Source organism: Epinephelus fuscoguttatus, linkage group LG11 (genome assembly GCF_011397635.1).
Source record: "Epinephelus fuscoguttatus linkage group LG11, E.fuscoguttatus.final_Chr_v1".
NCBI lineage: Eukaryota > Metazoa > Chordata > Actinopteri > Perciformes > Serranidae > Epinephelus > Epinephelus fuscoguttatus.
In genome coordinates, this window is record NC_064762.1 from 30206464 (window position 1) to 30227216 (window position 20753).

Here is a 20753-nt window from a genome sequence, read left to right on the forward strand (position 1 = left end):
GGTGGCTCATCGTGTCTGTGGCTGTTGTATCACTGGTAATAATCACTGTAAGTGTCATCAGGTGGAAGAGAAATAAAAAGGTGACAACATTCACTAAAGAAACTTTTATAAACAACAAGTTTAACCAACCTGGATTTTTAATGTTAAAGCTAAACTGGACTCTTGTCTCTTCAGGAAACAAAAGAGAGTTGGATGAAAACATGGTGAGTTTTACAGCTGAATAATCAAATGTTTCTACAGTTACTGGGTCAGCTCCTCTCTGGCTGTGTCATCAAATCTAAACAGCGTCCATAGAGCCAGTGTTTGACCAAATGTAAGTAGACTTTGTTTTAGTTCAGGGACTGAGCTTAAACACTGCAGTGACTCCAGAAACCAGTCAGGACACGCTGAGATCACACTACACCAGTACAAAGTTACACTCATTTATGAGACACTCAGTGATGTCACAAACTGGCTCAATATGTGACAAGAAGGGAGTCCACACAAGATTCACTTAAAACAAGCTGAATTTATTAAACTAAAATTAACTTAATAATCAATGGAGTGTGTAGATCAGCAAAGTCAGTCATGAAAGCCATGCATGGGTGAGTGTCAAGTGTTCTGTGGAGGTGTTGAAGGTGCAAACCAAAACCAAAGATGCTCAGTGGATGTCAGCTGAAAGGAAGGGAGAGAGCAAATGAACAGATTAGGCAGCTTTTATAGCTTGGAAGCCCAGGTGAGCCTAATCAAGGTAACGACCCTCCCATGCCAGCTGCCTGATGAGACTGGCTGAAACATTCTCAAAGACATTGGGAGGGGCGTCACAGTGACTCTGCAGTCTGACTGTTTTAGGAGAAGTGTCAGAGTGTGATGATGCAGCTTGACTACACCAGAATAGAAGACAGTAGAACATAATGAAGTCCACATGTTACTGAGCAGCCATTATGTTGTCTTCTCTGTTTAGAGTGATCCTGAAGATGGTGTTTCCTACGCCTCCATCAGCTACACCAAGAAGACCAACAGTAAAGCCCAGGTGAGCTGTCTGACTGGTTACACTGGTGATATACTGATGTTGTTTCATTGCTGAGCATTGTGTTGTGTTTATGTGGTGCTGGATATAATTACGTTGCATTTACTTGCACTATTCTGTAATTTCATGTTGTGTTATTAATGTGTTTGTCTTTTGTTTTCCAGGTTTTGTTTAAAGATGAAGATGATGCAGTGACCTACAGCACCGTGAAAGCTTCTTCTTCTTCTTCTTCTGCTGCTGGAGCCTCTGCTGATCTCACTAACCTCTACGCTACCATCAACAAACCAAACTAATAAGAGAGTGTCTTTTTTTAGTCTGATGTCTTTTCCTCCATCAGCTGTAAAAGCTTTTCTTGTCTGCAGTCAGGTCAGAACGCAGCAGCTGGATTTTAACATCATTTAACAGCAAAGAGCGTTTAACTCTTGTTCACTTCCTTAAATTGTCTTCCAGCTGAAGATTTCAGAGCTGATTTTAGGATTTACTGCCTGTTATTGAAGCTCCAGCAGCTTGAGCTCACTTTCATGTCTCTGTGTGCAGAAGAACTCATTTTAATCCACTTTCATTTAGCATTGCTGTTAACATATTTGTTGGGATGTCAATGTGTTTAAATCTGTTTTCAGCTTTAATGGAGTCAGTAACAGTCTGCTCTTTATTATATCTGATAACAATATAAAATAAAGAAATGTTTATCACTTCATTCTACACTTTGTCTTGTGACTCTTTCATGTACTAACAGTGTCATTATACAAAGTAAAACATCATCCAAAGAAAACAAGTCGCATCATTGCAAACATTTATTTTAACCAACAATCTTCACACTTTCAGCTTCCTCAGTTGTCGTCTTCTTCTTTTCAGGAGGTGAAACACGTCACTGTCACAAATGCACTGTAGGACTGGACACAGTGTGAACTTGAGACTCAACATGAGCATTAATACACTTTGATTGTTGCAGCATTAAACTGGATCACTGACTGCACAAACATATAACTGTCCTATGAGAGAAAATGACAGTTCAACAATAAAAAATGTAACAAATTCAGAGATAAAAATCTAAAACAGTCTGAAGGTCACTTTGAGGAAGTGACATCATACTCATCACAGGAAGTAGCTGCAGCGTCTCTCTACTAAAGCACTAAGTTAGAAACAGTTTGAGCATCAGAACAAGAGAAAGAAGAAGCAGAGAGACAGAATCATGATGGCTGAGTTCAGACAGATTCAAATGTCTTTATTTCTTGTGACGCTTCAGTTTACAGGTAAGAATATATTCTGTGTATCACATACAGTATATGAATGGAAGGCACATCAGAAAAAAATAACTTAAGCAGTAGTATTAAAGGACTTTCTTTGCAAACTGTCTTGTTTGAACAATATACTAAAACATTACAATAACTATGATTACAGTGAGTGAACAATTTCCATTTATTGTCAAAGGGATGATGATACATGGAAACTGTCACTGGTGTTAATTTAGGATACATCAGGTCAGTGTGAGCTTCATACCAGCTCATGTTGGCCATGAGTGAGGGAGGTAAAAGCTGATGTCATCTGCCCACATAAAGGCAACAAGTGACCAGTGAGAGAAAAAAAGGATGATGGTTATGATGAGGAAGTGACACTTTAGTAATTAGAGGAAGTAATTACAACATTTGTCTTTAAGAAGCAGTTCATTTGGAGACTTACAAGTAGAAGAAGCAGAGAGAGACAGAGAGGCACGATGGCTGAATTCAGATGGATTAAAATGTCTTTATTTCTGTTGCTGATGCTTCAGTTTACAGGTAGGGAAAAAAATAACCTTCATAATAACCTTCAGAAGTCTGTTTGGTTTCCAGAGAGGTGAATAGTGAGTTTAGTGAACTCTTGGAAAATGATGAGGCACATACGCAAACTTTTGTTGTATCTAAAATTATCTTCACACTGACATTAATATTCATATATTTATTTATTATTTCATTCTCTTTATTCTTCATATTTTCTCTCATCTTCTCAGCAGCAGGACAGCTTTTCCCTTCCCTCACTTTTAGAGTTGGAGATGACATCACTTTGTCTTGTGAAAATGTGATAGATGATCAGAATAACTGTGACAGTACCGTATGGCTCTTCGGTGAATCAAGAAGCAGACGGCAGTAGTGCTGGTTTATCTTGGGAAGATTGTTGAAAATGCTAAATCAGACAGACTGAGTGTTACAGCAGAGAACTGTTCTCTGGTTATAAAGAAGGTCACAGATGAGGATGTTGGACGTTATGCCTGCAGACAGTTCAGATCAGCAAAACAACAAGGTCAAGACTCTGATGTTCATCTGTCTGTTGTTACCAGTGAGTATTTCCATCATAATGTTTTCAGCTCAAACTGTCTTGTTAGAACAATATACTGAAACATTACAATAATTATGATTACAGTGATGAAGTTCATTTTTCTCTTGTTGTCTTTCTCTCACAATATCTCCATCTTCACCAGTGACTGAACGTCAGGACACTGATGAGGTGACATTAACCTGCTCTGTGAGGACATATGAACGATGTCCACACACAGTGAAGTGGCTGTTTCAGGGTCAAGATGTGGATAAAGACAACAAGGACATAAAGACATCACAGTCTCCCTGCTCTGCCTCTGTGACCTTTCTGACTTCTCTCTACATTTACACATCAAGATATACGTTATTTACATGTGCAGTGACTGATGGTGACAGAGTGCAGGTGTTTCCCTTCAGATCTCAATCCTCAGGTGAGAAACCAGGTGAGAACATGTTGAGCTGTTTAAAGTCACTTCAAACTGATGAGAATAATCACCTCAAATATGTTTATTTTATGGATTTGAAGTTTGAATATTCCATCACAACAGTTGAGTTGTGTTCATCTGTTCAGGTGAGGACACAATAATGGAGGAAACAAATGTTTGGGAAAAGGAAAATCATTTCCTTGACCCACAGAAGACCATAAGGTCCATCAACTGGAGTGGAAACCTGATGATGTTTTTGCAACACACAATAATAAATGCAGTTCTCTAGTTACAAAGAAAAGCAGCAGCCAAAAGCGCTTTGAATGTTTTTATTCTCCTTCCAGGTTGGTAGTGGTGGCTCATCGTGTCTGTGGCTGTTGTATCACTGGTAATAATCACTGTGAGTGTCATCAGGTGGAAGAGAAATAAAAAGGTGACAACATTCACTAAAGAAACTTTTATAAACAACAAGTTTAACCAACCTGGATTTTTAATGTTAAAGCTAAACTGGACTCTTGTCTCTTCAGGAAACAAAAGAGAGTTGGATGAAAACATGGTGAGTTTTACAGCTGAATAATCAAATGTTTCTACAGTTACTGGGTCAGCTCCTCTCTGGCTGTGTCATCAAATCTAAACAGCGTCCATAGAGCCAGTGTTTGACCAAATGTAAGTAGACTTTGTTTTAGTTCAGGGACTGAGCTTAAACACTGCAGTGACTCCAGAAACCAGTCAGGACACGCTGAGATCACACTACACCAGTACAAAGTTACACTCATTTATGAGACACTAAGTGATGTCACAAACTGGCTCAATATGTGACAAGAAGAGTCACACAAGATTCACTTAAAACAAGCTGAATTTATTAAACTAAAATTAACTTAATAATCAATGGAGTGTAGATCAGGAAAGTCAGTCATGAAAGCCATGCATGGGTGAGTGTCAAGTGTTCTGTGGAGGTGTTGAAGGTGCAAACCAAAACCAAAGATGCTCAGTGGATGTCAGCTGAAAGGAAGGGAGAGAGCAAATGAACAGATTAGGCAGCTTTTATAGCTTGGAAGCCCAGGTGAGCCTAATCAAGGTAACGACCCTCCCATGCCAGCTGCCTGATGAGACTGGCTGAAACATTCTCAAAGACATTGGGAGGGGCGTCACAGTGACTCTGCAGTCTGACTGTTTTAGGAGAAGTGTCAGAGTGTGATGATGCAGCTTGACTACACCAGAATAGAAGACAGTAGAACATAATGAAGTCCAGATGTTACTGAGCAGCCATTATGTTGTCTTCTCTGTGCAGAGTGATCCTGAAGATGGTGTTTCCTACGCCTCCATCAGCTACACCAAGAAGACCAACAGTAAAGCCCAGGTGAGCTGTCTGACTGGTTACACTGGTGATATACTGATGTTGTTTCATTGCTGAGCATTGTGTTGTGTTTATGTGGTGCTGGATATAATTACGTTGCATTTACTTGCACTATTCTGTAATTTCATGTTGTGTTATTAATGTGTTTGTCTTTTGTTTTCCAGGTTTTGTTTAAAGATGAAGATGATGCAGTGACCTACAGCACCGTGAAAGCTTCTTCTTGTTCTTCTTCTGCTGCTGGAGCCTCTGCTGATCTCACTAACCTCTACGCTACCATCAACAAACCAAACTAATAAGAGAGTGTCTTTTTTTAGTCTGATGTCTTTTCCTCTATCAGCTGTAAAAACTTTTCTTGTCTGCAGTCAGGTCAGAACGCAGCAGCTGGATTTTAACATCATTTAACAGCAAAGAGCGTTTAACTCTTGTTCACTTCCTTAAATTGTCTTCCAGCTGAAGATTTCAGAGCTGATTTTAGGATTTACTGCCTGTTATTGAAGCTCCAGCAGCTTGAGCTCACTTTCATGTCTCTGTGTGCAGAAGAACTCATTTTAATCCACTTTCATTTAGCATTGCTGTTAACATATTTGTTGGGATGTCAATGTGTTTAAATCTGTTTTCAGCTTTAATGGAGTCAGTAACAGTCTGCTCTTTATTATATCTGATAACAATATAAAATAAAGAAATGTTTATCACTTCATTCTACACTTTGTCTTGTGACTCTTTCATGTACTAACAGTGTCATTATACAAAGTAAAACATCATCCAAAGAAAACAAGTCGCATCATTGCAAACATTTATTTTAACCAACAATCTTCACACTTTCAGCTTCCTCAGTTGTCGTCTTCTTCTTTTCAGGAGGTGAAACACGTCACTGTCACAAATGCACTGTGGGACTGGACACAGTGTGAACTTGAGACTCAACATGAGCATTAATACACTTTGATTGTTGCAGCATTAAACTGGATCACTGACTGCACAAACATATAACTGTCCTATGAGAGAAAATGACAGTTCAACAATAAAAAATGTAACAAATTCAGAGATAAAAATCTAAAACAGTGCTGAAGTCACTTTGAGGAAGTGACATCATACTCATCACAGGAAGTAGCTGCAGCGTCTCTCTACTAAAGCACTAAGTTAGAAACAGTTTGAGCATCAGAACAAGAGAAAGAAGAAGCAGAGAGACAGAATCATGATGGCTGAGTTCAGACAGATTCAAATGTCTTTATTTCTTGTGACGTTGCTTCAGTTTACAGGTAAGAATATATTCTGTGTATCACATACAGTATATGAATGGAAGGCACATCAGAAAAAAATAACTTAAGCAGTAGTATTAAAGGACTTCTTTGCAAACTGTCTTGTTTGAACAATATACTAAAACATTACAATAACTATGATTACAGTGAGTGAACAATTTCCATTTATTGTCAAAGGGATGATGATACATGGAAACTGTCACTGGTGTTAATTTAGGATACTTCAGGTCAGTGTGAGCTTCATACCAGCTCATGTCGGCCATGAGTGAGGGAGGTAAAGCTGATGTCATCTGCCCACATGAAGGCAACAAGTGACCAGTGAGAGAAAAAAAGGATGATGGTTATGATGAGGAAGTGACACTTTAGTAATTAGAGGAAGTAATTACAACATTTGTCTTTAAGAAGCAGTTCATTTGGAGACTTACAAGTAGAAGAAGCAGAGAGAGACAGAGAGGCACGATGGCTGAATTCAGATGGATTAAAATGTCTTTATTTCTGTTGCTGATGCTTCAGTTTACAGGTAGGGAAAAAAATAACCTTCATAATAACCTTCAGAAGTCTGTTTGGTTTCCAGAGAGGTGAATAGTGAGTTTAGTGAACTCTTGGAAAATGATGAGGCACATATGCAAACTTTTGTTGTATCTAAAATTATCTTCACACTGACATTAATATTCATATATTTATTTATTATTTCATTCTCTTTATTCTTCATATTTTCTCTCATCTTCTCAGCAGCAGGACAGCTTTTCCGCTCCCTCACTTTTAGAGTTGGAGATGACATCACTTTGTCTTGTGAAAATGTGATAGATGATCAGAATAACTGTGACAGTACCGTATGGCTCTTCGGTGAATCAAGAAGCAGACGGGCAGTAGTGCTGGTTTATCTTGGGAAGATTGTTGAAAATGCTAAATCAGACAGACTGAGTGTTGCAGAGAACTGTTCTCTGGTTATAAAGAAGGTCACAGATGAGGATGTTGGACATTACGGCTGCAGACAATTCAGATCAGGACAACGACAAGGTCAAGACTCTGATGTTCATCTGTCTGTTGTTACCAGTGAGTATTTCCATCATAATGTTTTCAGCTCAAACTGTCTTGTTAGAACAATATACTGAAACATTACAATAATTATGATTACAGTGATGAAGTTCATTTTTCTCTTGTTGTCTTTCTCTCACAATATCTCCATCTTCACCAGTGACTGAACGTCAGGACACTGATGAGGTGACATTAAACTGCTCTGTGAGGACATATGAACGATGTCCACACACAGTGAAGTGACTGTTTCAGGGTCAAGATGTGGATAAAGATCACTCAAACATAAAGACATCACAGTCTCCCTGCTCTGCCTCTGTGACCTTTCTGACTTCTCTCTACATTTACACATCAAGATATAAGTTATTTACATGTGCAGTGACTGATGGTGACAGAGTGCAGGTGTTTCCCTTCAGATCTCAATCCTCAGGTGAGAAACCAGGTGAGAACATGTTGAGCTGTTTAAAGTCACTTCAAACTGATGAGAATAATCACCTCAAATATTTGTTTATTTTATGGATTTGAAGTTTGAATATTCCATCACAACAGTTTGAGTTGTGTTCATCTGTTCAGGTGAGGACACAACAACAGCATCAACAACAGCATCAACAACAGCATCAACAACAGTTGCGACCACGACAGCTTCTGCAACCAGTGATGCTTCAACTAAAGGTAGTGACGCAATATTTTTATGCACCTTTCTCTAGAATCTCTCTGTCTTCCTGTCAGTCTCTTTCTGTCTCCATGCTGAGAAAATACATGTACACATCTAAAGAGATGTGGTTTAAGCTGATTTTGCTCTTTTTAAAATGCTTTTAAAAAATCTCTTTAAAAAAAAAGAATAACATTGTATTTTCGCATTGATTTTAATGAAAGGAAATGTGAATAAAAATTATATGGTTAACTCCAATCTCTCTCTCTCTCTCTCTCTCTCTCTCTCTCTCTCTCTCCTCCTTTAAGTCTAGAGGATACAAATAAAATGTTTTTAATGTGTTTATTCTCTTTCCAGGTTGGTGGTTGAGGTTCTTCATTGTGTCTGTGGGTTCATCAGTGCTCACAATAAGTGTTGTGGCAGTCAACATGTGGACAAGAACTAAAGGTGAGAACATTCACAGATAAAATGTTTCCATGGATTTTCACTGTGGAAACTAAAGTCCACTCTTTCTCTTGTCTTTTCAGAGAAGAAAACACAGATGGATGAAATCACTGTGAGTTTTACAACTAAATAATGTCATGTTTTTACAGTTGCTACTTTACACACTCTTCATTATAAAGTGTAGATAGAAGAAGACAGAAGACAACAATAAACAGGACAAGTGAAGTGGATTCAAATACAAGTGAAACATGACAATATAATGCAGTTCATTACAACAGCGACACAAACTACAGCCTCCAAAGAGACCACAGATCTGAATCAACACCTCTTTGACACAGTGTCAATAAAAACTGAACATGATGAGGTCCAGATTAAAGGGTGGCTTCACCTAAATGACATCATATCATACAGTATGTTCTCACTTCACCTCCAGTGTCTTTAAAATAATGCAGATAGTTTTGTTTTATTACAAGAAACAACGTCCATGTTACTCTGGATAATGTACAGGATCAAATCTAGCTCCAGTGCAAACAGTCCAGCAGCCAGTCAGATAAAGATCAGATCAGACAGTGACTAATGGTGCGTTCAGGGTCTGCTGACTCAACTGTGAAACCCTCCTTCTCAGACTGCACCTGCCTTTATTGAGGTGTCAAGATATTTCTTATTTCCTTGTGTTAAATGTGGGACAGTGGGCGCCTACAGATCACAGAGGTGGGACTGGGATTGGAAAGTGTGGCTTTGATTGTGTTGTGTTGTTTGTCACAGGTGCGTTATGATGAAGCTGATGGTACAGTGAACTATGAAAACATCAGACCTTCTGGTGGAGTTTGACCAACACTTCTGCCTCCATCAGACTCCACTGATCAACTCATCACGTTTCACACGACCAGTTAAAGACTGGAAATAACAACAACAAAAAAGAGAGACTTATTATGTTATTTTAGTCTGATGTCTTTTCCTCCATCAGCTGTAAAAACTTTTCTTGTCTGCAGTCAGGTCAGAACGCAGCAGCTGGATTTTAACATCATTTAACAGCAAAGAGCGTTTAACTCTTGTTCACTTCCTTAAATTGTCTTCCAGCTGAAGATTTCAGAGCTGATTTTAGGATTTACTGCCTGTTATTGAAGCTCCAGCAGCTTGAGCTCACTTTCATGTCTCTGTGTGCAGAAGAACTCATTTTAATCCACTTTCATTTAGCATTGCTGTGAACATATTTGTTGGGATGTCAATGTGTTTGAATCTGTTTTCAGCTTTAATGGAGTCAGTAACAGTCTGCTCTTTATTATATCTGATAACAATATAAAATAAAGAAATGTTTATCACTTCATTCTACACTTTGTCTTGTGACTCTTTCATGTACTAACAGTGTCATTATACAAAGTAAAACATCATCCAAAGAAAACAAGTCGCATCATTGCAAACATTTATTTTCACCAACAATCTTCAAACCTTCAACTTCCTCAGTTGTCGTCTTCTTCTTTTCGGGAGGTGAAACACGTCACTGTCACAAATGCACTGTGGGACTGGACACAGTGTGAACTTGAGACTCAACAAGAGCATTAATACACTTTGACTGTTGCAGCATTAAACTGGATCACTGACTGCAGAAACATATAACTGTCCTATGAGAGAAAATGACAGTTCAAAAATAAAAAATGTAACAAATTCAGAGATAAAAATCTAAAACAGTCTAAAGGTCACTTTGAGGAAGTGACATCATACTCATCACAGGAAGTAGCTGCAGTGTCTCTCTACTAAAGCACTAAGTTAGAAACAGTTTGAGCATCAGAACAAGAGAAAGAAGAAGCAGAGAGACAGAATCATGATGGCTGAGTTCAGACAGATTCAAATGTCTTTATTTCTTGTGACGCTGCTTCAGTTTACAGGTAAGAATATATTCTGTATATTACAAACAGTATATGAATGGAAGGCACATCAAAAAAAATAAAAATAACTTCAGTAGTATTAAAGGACTTTCTTTGCAAACTGTCTTGTTTGAACAATATACTAAAACATTACAATAACTGATTACAGTGAGTGAACAATTTCCATTTATTGTCAAAGGGATGATGATACATGGAAACTGTCACTGGTGTTAATTTAGGATACTTCAGGTCAGTGTGAGCTTCATACCAGCTCATGTCGGCCATGAGTGAGGGAGGTAAAGCTGATGTCATCTGCCCACATAAAGGCAACAAGTGACCAGTGAGAGAAAAGAAGGAAGTCGTTACAAAATTTGTTTTTCAAAAGCAACTTGTTCAGAGACTTACAGCTAGAGGAAGCAGAGAGAGACAGAGAGGCACGATGGCTGAATTCAGATGGATTAAAATGTCTTTATTTCTGATACTGATGCTTCAGTCTACAGGTAAGGATTCATATAACACATATGAATGACAGAAACATTTCTAAAAAGATATTTATAGATATCATTAATGTTACTTCATTATCTAACCTTCATTTAACCAAGAGACACAAGTAGTCTGTTTGGTTTCCAGAGAGGTGAATAGTGAGTTTAGTGAACTCTTGGAAAATGATGAGGCACATATGCAAACTTTTGTTGTATCTAAAATTATCTTCACACTGACATTAATATTATTACTTTGGTTTTTTTGTTTTTGTTTTTTTTCACCTATATTTCTTTCTCTTCTTCTCAGCAGCAGTGACCAGACAGCCCTCCAACTCTTTCACTGTCACAGTTGGAGATGACGTCACTCTGCCTTGTGGAAATGTAACAGACGGGCAGGATAACTGTGACAGTACCACATGGCTCTTCAGTAAATCAAGAAGCATCCCAGCACTAGCTCTGGTTCGTGGTTGGCAGATTGTTGAAAAAGCTAGAACAGACAGACTGAGTGTTACAAAGCACTGTGCTCTGGTTGTAAAAAACACCACAGATGAAGATGCTGGTCAGTACACCTGCAGAAAGCTAACATCAGAGCAACGAACTTCTGTGGTTATTCTTTCTGTTGTTACCAGTGAGTATTTCCATCATAATGTTTTCAGCTCAAACTGTCTTGTTAGAACAATATACTGAAACATTACAATAATTATGATTACAGTGATGAAGTTCATTTTACTCTTGTTGTCTTTCTCTCACAATATCTCCATCTTCACCAGTGACTGAACGTCAGGACACTGATGAGGTGACATTAACCTGCTCTGTGAGGACATATGAACGATGTCCACACACAGTGAAGTGGCTGTTTCAGGGTCAAGATGTGGATAAAGATCACTCAAACATAAAGACATCACAGTCTCCCTGCTCTGCCTCTGTGACTTTTCTGATTTCTCTCTACATTTACACATCAAGATATAAGTTATTTACATGTGCAGTGACTGATGGTGACAGAGTGCAGGTGTTTCCCTTCAGATCTCAATCCTCAGGTGAGAAACCAGGTGAGAACATGTTGAGCTGTTTAAAGTCACTTCAAACTGATGAGAATCATCACTTCAAATATTTGTTTATTTTATGGATTTGAAGTTTGAATATTAAATCACAACAGTTTGAGTTGTGTTCATCTGTTCAGGTGAGGACACAACGACAGCAACAACAGAATCAACAACAGTTGCCACCACGACAGCTTCTGCAACCAATGATGCTTCAACTAAAGGTAGTGATGCAATATTTTTATGCACCTTTCTCTAGAATCTCTGTCTTCCTGTCAGTCTCTTTCTGTCTCCATGCTGAGAAAATACATGTACACATCTAAAGAGATGTGGTTTAAGCTGATTTTGCTCTTTTTAAAATGCTTTTAAAAAATCTCTTTAAAAAAAGAATAACATTGTATTTTTACATTGATTTTAATGAAAGGAAATGTGAATAAAAATTATATGGTTAACTCCAATCTCTCTCTCTCCTCTTTTTAAGTGTAAAAGCTACAACCAAAATGTTTTTAATGTGTTTATTCTCTTTCCAGGTTGGTGGTTGAGGTTCTTCATTGTGTCTGTGGGTTTATCAGTGCTCACAATAAGTGTTGTGGCAGTCAACATGTGGACAAGAACTAAAGGTGAGAACATTCACAGATAAAATGTTTCCATGGATTTTCACTGTGGAAACTAAAGTCCACTCTTTCTCTTGTCTTTTCAGAGAAGAAAACACAGATGGATGAAATCACTGTGAGTTTTACAACTAAATAATGTCATGTTTTTACAGTTGCTACTTTACACACTCTTCATTATAAAGTGTAGATAGAAGAAGACAGAAGACAACAATAAACAGGACAAGTGAAGTGGATTCAAATACAAGTGAAACATGACAATATAATGCAGTTCATTACAACAGCGACACAAACTACAGCCTCCAAAGAGACCACAGATCTGAATCAACACCTCTTTGACACAGTGTCAATAAAAACTGAACATGATGAGGTCCAGATTAAAGGGTGGCTTCACCTAAATGACATCATATCATACAGTATGTTCTCACTTCACCTCCAGTGTCTTTAAAATAATGCAGATAGTTTTGTTTTATTACAAGAAACAACGTCCATGTTACTCTGGATAATGTACAGGATCAAATCTAGCTCCAGTGCAAACAGTCCAGCAGCCAGTCAGATAAAGATCAGATCAGACAGTGATAGGGCTGTCAAAAAAATTTGAAGTTCGAAATATATTCGAATATATATATTTTTTATAAGTTCAAACCTAAATTTGATAATTGGAATATCATTAATAATTCATTAATAGTATTAATATCGTCGTATATCACGGCGAATCCCTTTCGGGCAGAAATGGCTTGCGCACAAGCCGGGCCAGAGAGAGACGCAGACCTTCAAATTCCACCAGATGCGTGTTGGTTGCGTCTGTTCACGCAGCAGGTAACATAGTGCCTGACTGATAAAGAGATTTTGGAAAATATGAAGGGGGGTTGAGTGACTGAAGTCATGAGATTTAAGCGTAGGGAGGGAGGTGAAGGCAATCCTGTGGTTCTGCTAATGTTTGCGGACAGTGCTCTCCCGGGAAGACTGTATATTGGTGGCATGGCATATAGAGCAAGAGAGTATGTAAGACCTCTTATGTGGTGTTAGCCTGAGTGTCAGACTGAAGCTCTCAGAACCTTCAGTCTGACATGGCTTCCATTGAAGGCGATTTACAAGGGGGAGGAAATTTGATTTTTTCCCTAACCAATCAGACGAGATCAACGACTCACCCAGAATCTGACGTCATTAGTATCCATGCCTCGGGGGTGCCGAAAACAAGCGAGTATTGCCCTTTTAAAATGTCTCCGTTGTCGTGCACGCCCAGCTGCATCGCCGTTAAATCCATTTTAGCAGCTTCCTTAATTTGGTCCTCCATTAACGCGAGTAGTGGCGAAATACCTCGATAGCATCGTTAATGTGGTCTGTAGGATCTGTAGCGGTCGCCATTGTTGCTATCCTTACCAGTTACCCACCGGCGTACAGCTTGACATCAGCGTGGCGCTGATTGGCTAATCGCTAGACCCCCGGCGTCCATTGGTCTGTCCATCGTTTGGACGAGATAAATCGCAAATTCAGTGAAGTATGCCAGACCAGTAATGCAAGCCTACTCAGTTGCGTGGGCGGGGTCTATGGTCTGGAACCAGGCTATTGCGGTGTTTCAAGTGTCAGAGGTTTGGAAAGTGTTTGAAATGTGGCGAGGATCATGACATTAAAGAGTGCAGAGCAGAGGGCTTTAGGTGCTGTATCTGCGCAGGAGATCACGCTGCAACTTTTCGTGGTTGTGAGCACTTTGACAGAGCTAGACGGGTTCAGACAGTCCAAAATGTCTTACGCTGAAGCAGCTTAGGCAGTTTGGAGGGAGGAGGGAGGCAGTCGTGTGAGTGCTCTGAGTAAAGTGAGATTAGTGGGGGGGAGTCAGAGTGCGCCCCCTTCAGTCTTGCCAGTTTTTCCTCAGGATGTTCTGATGTTCAGCAGGGAATCTTTCTTAGCTTTCATAGTGGATGTGTTTGTGGGGGCTAGAGGTTGTACTTCGAGGTCAAGCATTATAAAGCTGGTTGTTGACGCAGCACAAAGGTTCCTTGACACAAAGCAGTTACCAAAGAAACTACACGGGTACATGTTTGAGAAAATGAAGGGTAATTCACAGGGAGTGAGGTCCGAAGTCAGTGAGTCGCCCGTGGGGTCGGATGATGCTGGTTATTAGTATTTTAATGTTTTATATCTTACAGTGGAATGCTCGGAGCTTGATAGCAAATGGACAGGAACTGAAGAGGTTTGTCGCTGCATTTAAAGATGCGCCAGAACTGATATGTATTCAGGAAACTTGGTTGAAGCCCTGTCTTGATTTTGTAATTCCAGGATATGAGTGTCTGAGGAAGGACAGGCCTGATATATCGGGTGGAGGGTGTGCAACGTTTATTAAAAATGGACGTCAGTATAGAAAGCTTGAGCTGTACACTAATCTTGAGGGTGTGGCTGTGGAATTGTGGAATAGCAGCAGCTCAGTAACTGTGGTGAATTTGAATAATCCCTGTGAACGCTTAATTTTGTCTGATTTAGATGGGATAATGGCGCAGATCAAAGGTCCTAGTATATGGGTGGGGGATTATAATGCTCATAACCCCTTATGGGGCAGTAATAAAAGGGATCACAATGGAGTGGTGGTAGAAGATTTTATAGATAAGAATGATTTGGTTGTGATAAATGACGGGAGGCCTACCAGGTTCCATTTTTTAAGTAACACATGTAGTCATATTGACTTATTGTTTGCTTCATCTAATTTAGCCAGAGTAGGAAAATGGGATGTATTACATAGGTACACTATGGGCAGTGATCATTTTCCAATTCTTGGTCGGTTTGGTAGAGAATTGAGAGTTGAAGTGGAGGATCAGGGTGTCTAATTTCTCTCGGGCTGACTGGGAAGGCTTTCAATTGAAAGCCCAAAGGTTAGTTAGTGTAAGTGATGACAGTGACAGTAGACAGTGATGGCTCAGTGGATTCTTGGAACACTTCCCTGAGTGAAATGATCCATAAGGCAGCCCAGTGTACTGTTCCCATGAAACAGAGTCCCAAGTCCCATGTATTGGTCCCCTGGTGGAACAAGGACTGTGATGTAGCCGTAAGAAATAGGAATAAAGCGTATAGACAATTAAGAAGGCACCCAATGGCAAGTCACGCTGTAGAATATAAAAACACAAGGGCAATAGCAAGGAGAGTAATAAAGAATGCAAAAAGAAACTGTTGGAGGAGGTTCTGTGGAACATTAGGACCTGAGACCCCAGCAAGAGACCTGTGGTCAGCTGTGCGTAGGATGTCAGGGAGTGACAAAAAAAAGATCTATGCCAGTGTTTTAAAAAAACAGGGGAGGTGGAGGCAGTTACCAACACAGAAAAGGCTGACATGTGTGGAGTCTGTCCAGGAAGTGCATAGCTCTGATAGTCTTGGGGAGGTGAGAGGTCGGAAGAGGAATGAGTTTATGTTAGTTAACCAGTGGAAGTCGGATTGGAGTTCCGATAATGTTAGTCCTGTGAACACCTTTTTTACACTGAAAGAAATGAAGGATGCAATTGCTTTAGGGGCAAATACTACCCCAGGAAGAGATGGTCTGGCTTATGCCTTTTTTTAAACATCTGGGAGAGGAAGTCCTACATGAAATTATAGCTTTGTTTAATACAGTGTGGGATGAGGGCAGATTGCCATCTGAATGGAAACATGCAGTCATAATTCCTATCTTGAAACCAGGCAAAGACGGGTCTGACCCATCTTCAGCACTGACATCAGTGCCCTGCAAAATTATGGAGAGAATGGTAACTAATAGGTTGGTATATTTCTTGGAAACAAAGGGTCTTATTACAGATGATCAGAATGGTTTTAGGATTGGTAGGTCAACTATGGAGTCAGTGGCAGTTTTGGAATACAATGTCAAGAAGACATTTGTGAATAAAGAAGTTGTTGTAGGAGTGTTTTTAGATACTGAGAAGGCTTATGATTCTTTATGGAAGGAGGGTTTGTTATTTAAGCTGTATGACCTCAGAGTAAGAGGTAAGTAAGGTTTGGGGGGGAAAAGCTCTAAGACAGTGGAAATAGAAAATGGTACCCCACAAAGAAGTGTCATCAGCCCATTCCTCTTTAATGTTATGATTAATGACATCTTTAAAAACATTGGAGTGGGTTCAAGTGTCCCTATTTGCGGATGATTGGGCCATTTGGAAAAGAGGTAGAAATGTCGAGTTTATTTTAAAGCAGGTTCAAAAGGCCTTGGACTCTGTTGTGGAATGGGGAGATAAGTGGGGCTTTAAGATCTCTGCATCAAAGTCTAAATATATGATTTTTGGTTTTAAAAGGAAGCTTCCTAATATTGGATTGAGCATATATGGGTGTCCTTTAGAGAAGGTAAAAGTTTTAAATTTCTTGGAGTCTGGTTTGATGAACGACTGACGTGGGCAGCACACATATCTAAAGCGTTAGAGAAATGTTTGCTGGATGTGGCTGGGGGCAGACAGAGGGGTCATGTCCTTAATATATCAAGCAATGATAAGATCAGCTATTGACTATGGGAGTTTTATTCATGGATCAGCTTTCGAATCAGTGCTTAACAAATTAGATGTGATTCAGGCCAGGGCACTGAGACTCTGCTCTGGGGCTTTTAGAACCTCACCGATCTCTGCTTTGCTTGTAGAAATGGGGGAAATGCCCTTGTCTCTAAGGAGAATTAAACTAGGTTTGCAGTACTGGGTGAAATGAAGCTGCTCAGGTCAAGCTAAGTGCATACTACTAGGATCATGGGAACCATTTTTTAATACTGTTAATCAGTGGGCCGGCAAGCTAGGATTGGAACAGTCAGTAATTTCTATTCATAAGAGCTGGGCTCCAGTGCCTTACTGGTTAATGCAGGAGCGGGATGTAAACCTGACCTTTTTAGAAGAGACAGACAAGAGTGGGGCCTCTGCATGTGCTCAGATGTGTCTCATGAATGAACTGGAAACACATAGTAATCTTCACAGATGGGTCCAGGGATCCAGCGAGTGGAAGGGCAGGGTTTGGGGTATACGTGGCACAGTTAGATCTTTGGTCTGGACTGCAGATGGTAGAGACAATTCTGGCTAAGGCAGGTGTAGAGGGCGTTGCAGTAGTCTAAGTGGGAGGACACAAGGGCATTTACAATTTTGTTGAGGTCATGGAAAGATAAAAACGATCTAATTTTAGAAATGGAATCTTAATATGGGCAACAGATGTGGATGTTAAAGTTTCCAAGTATAATAATATTGTCAAAGCGCTGAGTGATGAGGGACAGAAGTTCAGAAAATTCAGTAATAAAGCCAGAATTCAGTTTTGGGGGTCTATAAATTAAAACACAGAGTACTGGGTCTCTCCTGTTAATTACAAAACTACAGATTTCAAAGGTGGCAAAATTTCCAAAGGATATGGGAGAACATTTATGAACATTCTTGTAGAATACAGTGAGGCCTCCACCTCTCCTTGCTTGTCTTGGTAGGATAAAATAAGAGAAATTAGAAGGGGAGGTTTCATTAAGAGGAACATTGTCCTCTGGGCTAAGCCAACTCTCGGTGATCATAAAGAAATCAATATTATTTGATAGAATGAAATCATGACAGATGAAGGACTTGTTGGACAAGGACCTGACATTTAAGAGACACAGTTTAACAGGGGAAGAGATAGGTGGAAGATGATAGGCAGGCTGACGATGAATAGTAGGTCTGACTAGGTTGTCATTGTTAACAGTGCATGCTTGGAGAGCACTCAAACGGGGCCTATTACTAATAATAACTGGAATGACCATAGAGCAAACAGTGGGAGAGTTCATTAAAACAGATGATGAATCAGCAGAACCCGCATTATCCAGTTTTCTGCTTTTTAAAATTATATAATAAGCATTGTCCTATAAAAATGTGTAGGGTGAAAGATCAATATGAAGGTAAACCATGGATTACAGAAGGTCTGCAAAAGGCATGTAATAAGAAAAACCAACTGTACAAAAGTTTTTACAGCAGAGAACTAGTGATAGTGAGGAAAAATATAAGCGCTATAAGAACAAACTAACTACTATTATGAGGACTCAAAAAAGGAATACTATAGTAAAATATTGGAGGACAGTAAAATAACATACAAAAACTTGGAAGGTAATCAATTATATTATTCATAATAAAAGTAATAATTCAGAACTTCCAGATTTCTTTATAAATAAAGTTAATAATAAAGTGGATGATTTAAGAAATATTGTTGATGAGTTCAATGACTACTTTGTAAATGTTGGAGCTTCTTTGGCAAAAGAGATTACTGTATCTGATGACAACAAATATATGTTTAATAATTTGATTAATACTAATGCTAGTTCTATGTTTTTAAGTGGGGTACATGAAACTGATATTATTGAAATTGTAAGAAAATTAAAAAATAAGAGATCCCTTGACATCCATTCCATTGATACTGTAATTATTAAAGATGTTATTGATTATATTGTCAGACCCTTGACCTATGTTTGTAATCTGTCTTTCCAAAAAGGAATCTTTCCTAACAACATGAAGATAGCAAAGGTGATCCCAATTCATAAAAATGGAGATAAACACTATATGGAAAATTACAGACCAATATCACTATTTAATTTTCTAAAATTTTAGAGAAACTGTTTGTGAAACAATTAAATTTGTTCATTCATAAAAATAAATTATTAAGTGAAAATCAATATGGATTCAGAGAAAGCAGAACCACTGCTTTTGCAGTAATGCAAATGGTAGAAGAAATAGCAAATGCAAATGAAAATGGTGAGTGTTCTATTGGTCTGTATATTGATCTGCAGAAGGCGTTTGACACCATAGATCACAGACAGTTATTGAAGAAATTAGAGATGTATGGAATACGAGGGGTTGTTCATTCTTGGCTGGAAAGTTATTTAGGTAATAGACACCAGTGTGCACAAATTAATGATATTATGTCAGCACTGAGAAAGATTACATGTGGCGTACCACAAGGATCAGTGATTGGTCCAATACTGTTCATTCTTTATATCAATGACATCTGCAATGTAACAGATTTTTTTAGATATGTAATATTTGCAGATGATACCAATTTGTTTTGCTCTGGTAAGAATTTAAAGGAACTTTTGTGTTGTGTAGAAATGGAGCTGGAAAATCTCAAGACTTGGTTTGATGTCAATAAATTATCTTTAAATATTAAGAAAACAAAATTTATGGTTTTTGGGAATCCAAATGAAAGTGATTGTAATGTTAAATTAAAAATCTGTAATGTTGACATCGAAGGAGTTTCTGAGACTAAATTCCTTGGGGTTGTCATTGATCAAAAGCTAACATGGAAACAACACATTGAATATATTAAAGGGAAAATCTCAAAATCACTTGCAATCCTGTATAAATCCAGAAATGTATTGAATTCCACGGCTTTGCATTTGATCTACTACTCATTGATTGTTCCTATATATCTTACTGTGTGGAATTGTGGGGATCCACCTTTAAAACCACCATAAATTCAATAATAAAACTGCAAAACGAGTTATACGTATTATCAATAAGGCTGATTATTATGCTCACACAGAAATACTTCTTCTAAATTCCCATGTTATGAAATTTAATGATCTGTTTTATTATAAAATAATGCAAATTATGTTTAGAGCAAAATCAAAAATGCTCCCTGACTCAATACAGAGGTTCTTTTCAATTCAGGACAGTCCTTATAATCTTAGAGGTGCTTGCAAGTTTACTGTACAAAAAGCTAAAAAAGGTATGAAAAGGAGATGTGTCTCCATTATTGGCGTTAAATTCTGGAATGATGCCAACATAAATTTAAAAACATGTCATTCTCTTTTGGTTTTTAAGAAAATGGTTTGTAAAGCTATTTTTGAAGCTTATAAGTGCGATTAATTATCTGTTGTTGTGGTTTCTTTGTTTTTTGGAGGTTGGTAGGCTAAAAAGTTGATAATATAGGATAGGCTCTTATAAGCAGTCTGCTTCTGCCTATGCCTTTTCAGTCAATATTCAACACATGATTCTTGATTTTGTGATTTTGTGTGAAATGTCAATACTGTGTACAATGTTTGGTGTTGTCATGACTGAATAAAACTACTACTACTACTACAAGAAACAGATGGTGAAAGAGAATGATGCAGATTCATCTTTGACAGCTCAGAGGACTGTTTCAGACGTGGAAGATGAGTTTTTTTGATTTTGATTGGACATCAGAAGACATGATTGACCATTACCATACATTACAGAAGAGAGACACTAAGTGGAAGGCATATGGATTTGATTCCTCTGTGTTACAAATGGCAAACCCATGGGTAGGAAGGAATTTATGGTTCCAGCAGTTAACTCATTCTGTAAGATCGGTGAG

General features: G+C 38.6%; 1 protein-coding gene and 1 long non-coding RNA gene across 2 annotated transcripts in view; both read left to right on the forward strand.

The window, feature by feature from the left end:
- LOC125896883 (uncharacterized) overlaps nt 1-2190 on the forward strand; it is a 32911-nt gene extending 30721 nt beyond the window's left edge. The window contains exon 8 of the transcript XR_007450355.1: nt 2076-2190. The gene's annotated coding sequence lies outside the window, so the exon portion shown is untranslated. The remainder of the gene's footprint in view (nt 1-2075) is intronic.
- Nucleotides 2191-8434: 6244 nt separating this feature from the next.
- On the forward strand, nt 8435-9751 carry LOC125896899 (uncharacterized). Its single transcript, XR_007450361.1, has 3 exons — nt 8435-8472; nt 8553-8581; nt 9235-9751. It is a non-coding gene; the product is annotated as an uncharacterized LOC125896899 (long non-coding RNA).
- Nucleotides 9752-20753: the final 11002 nt, after the last annotated feature.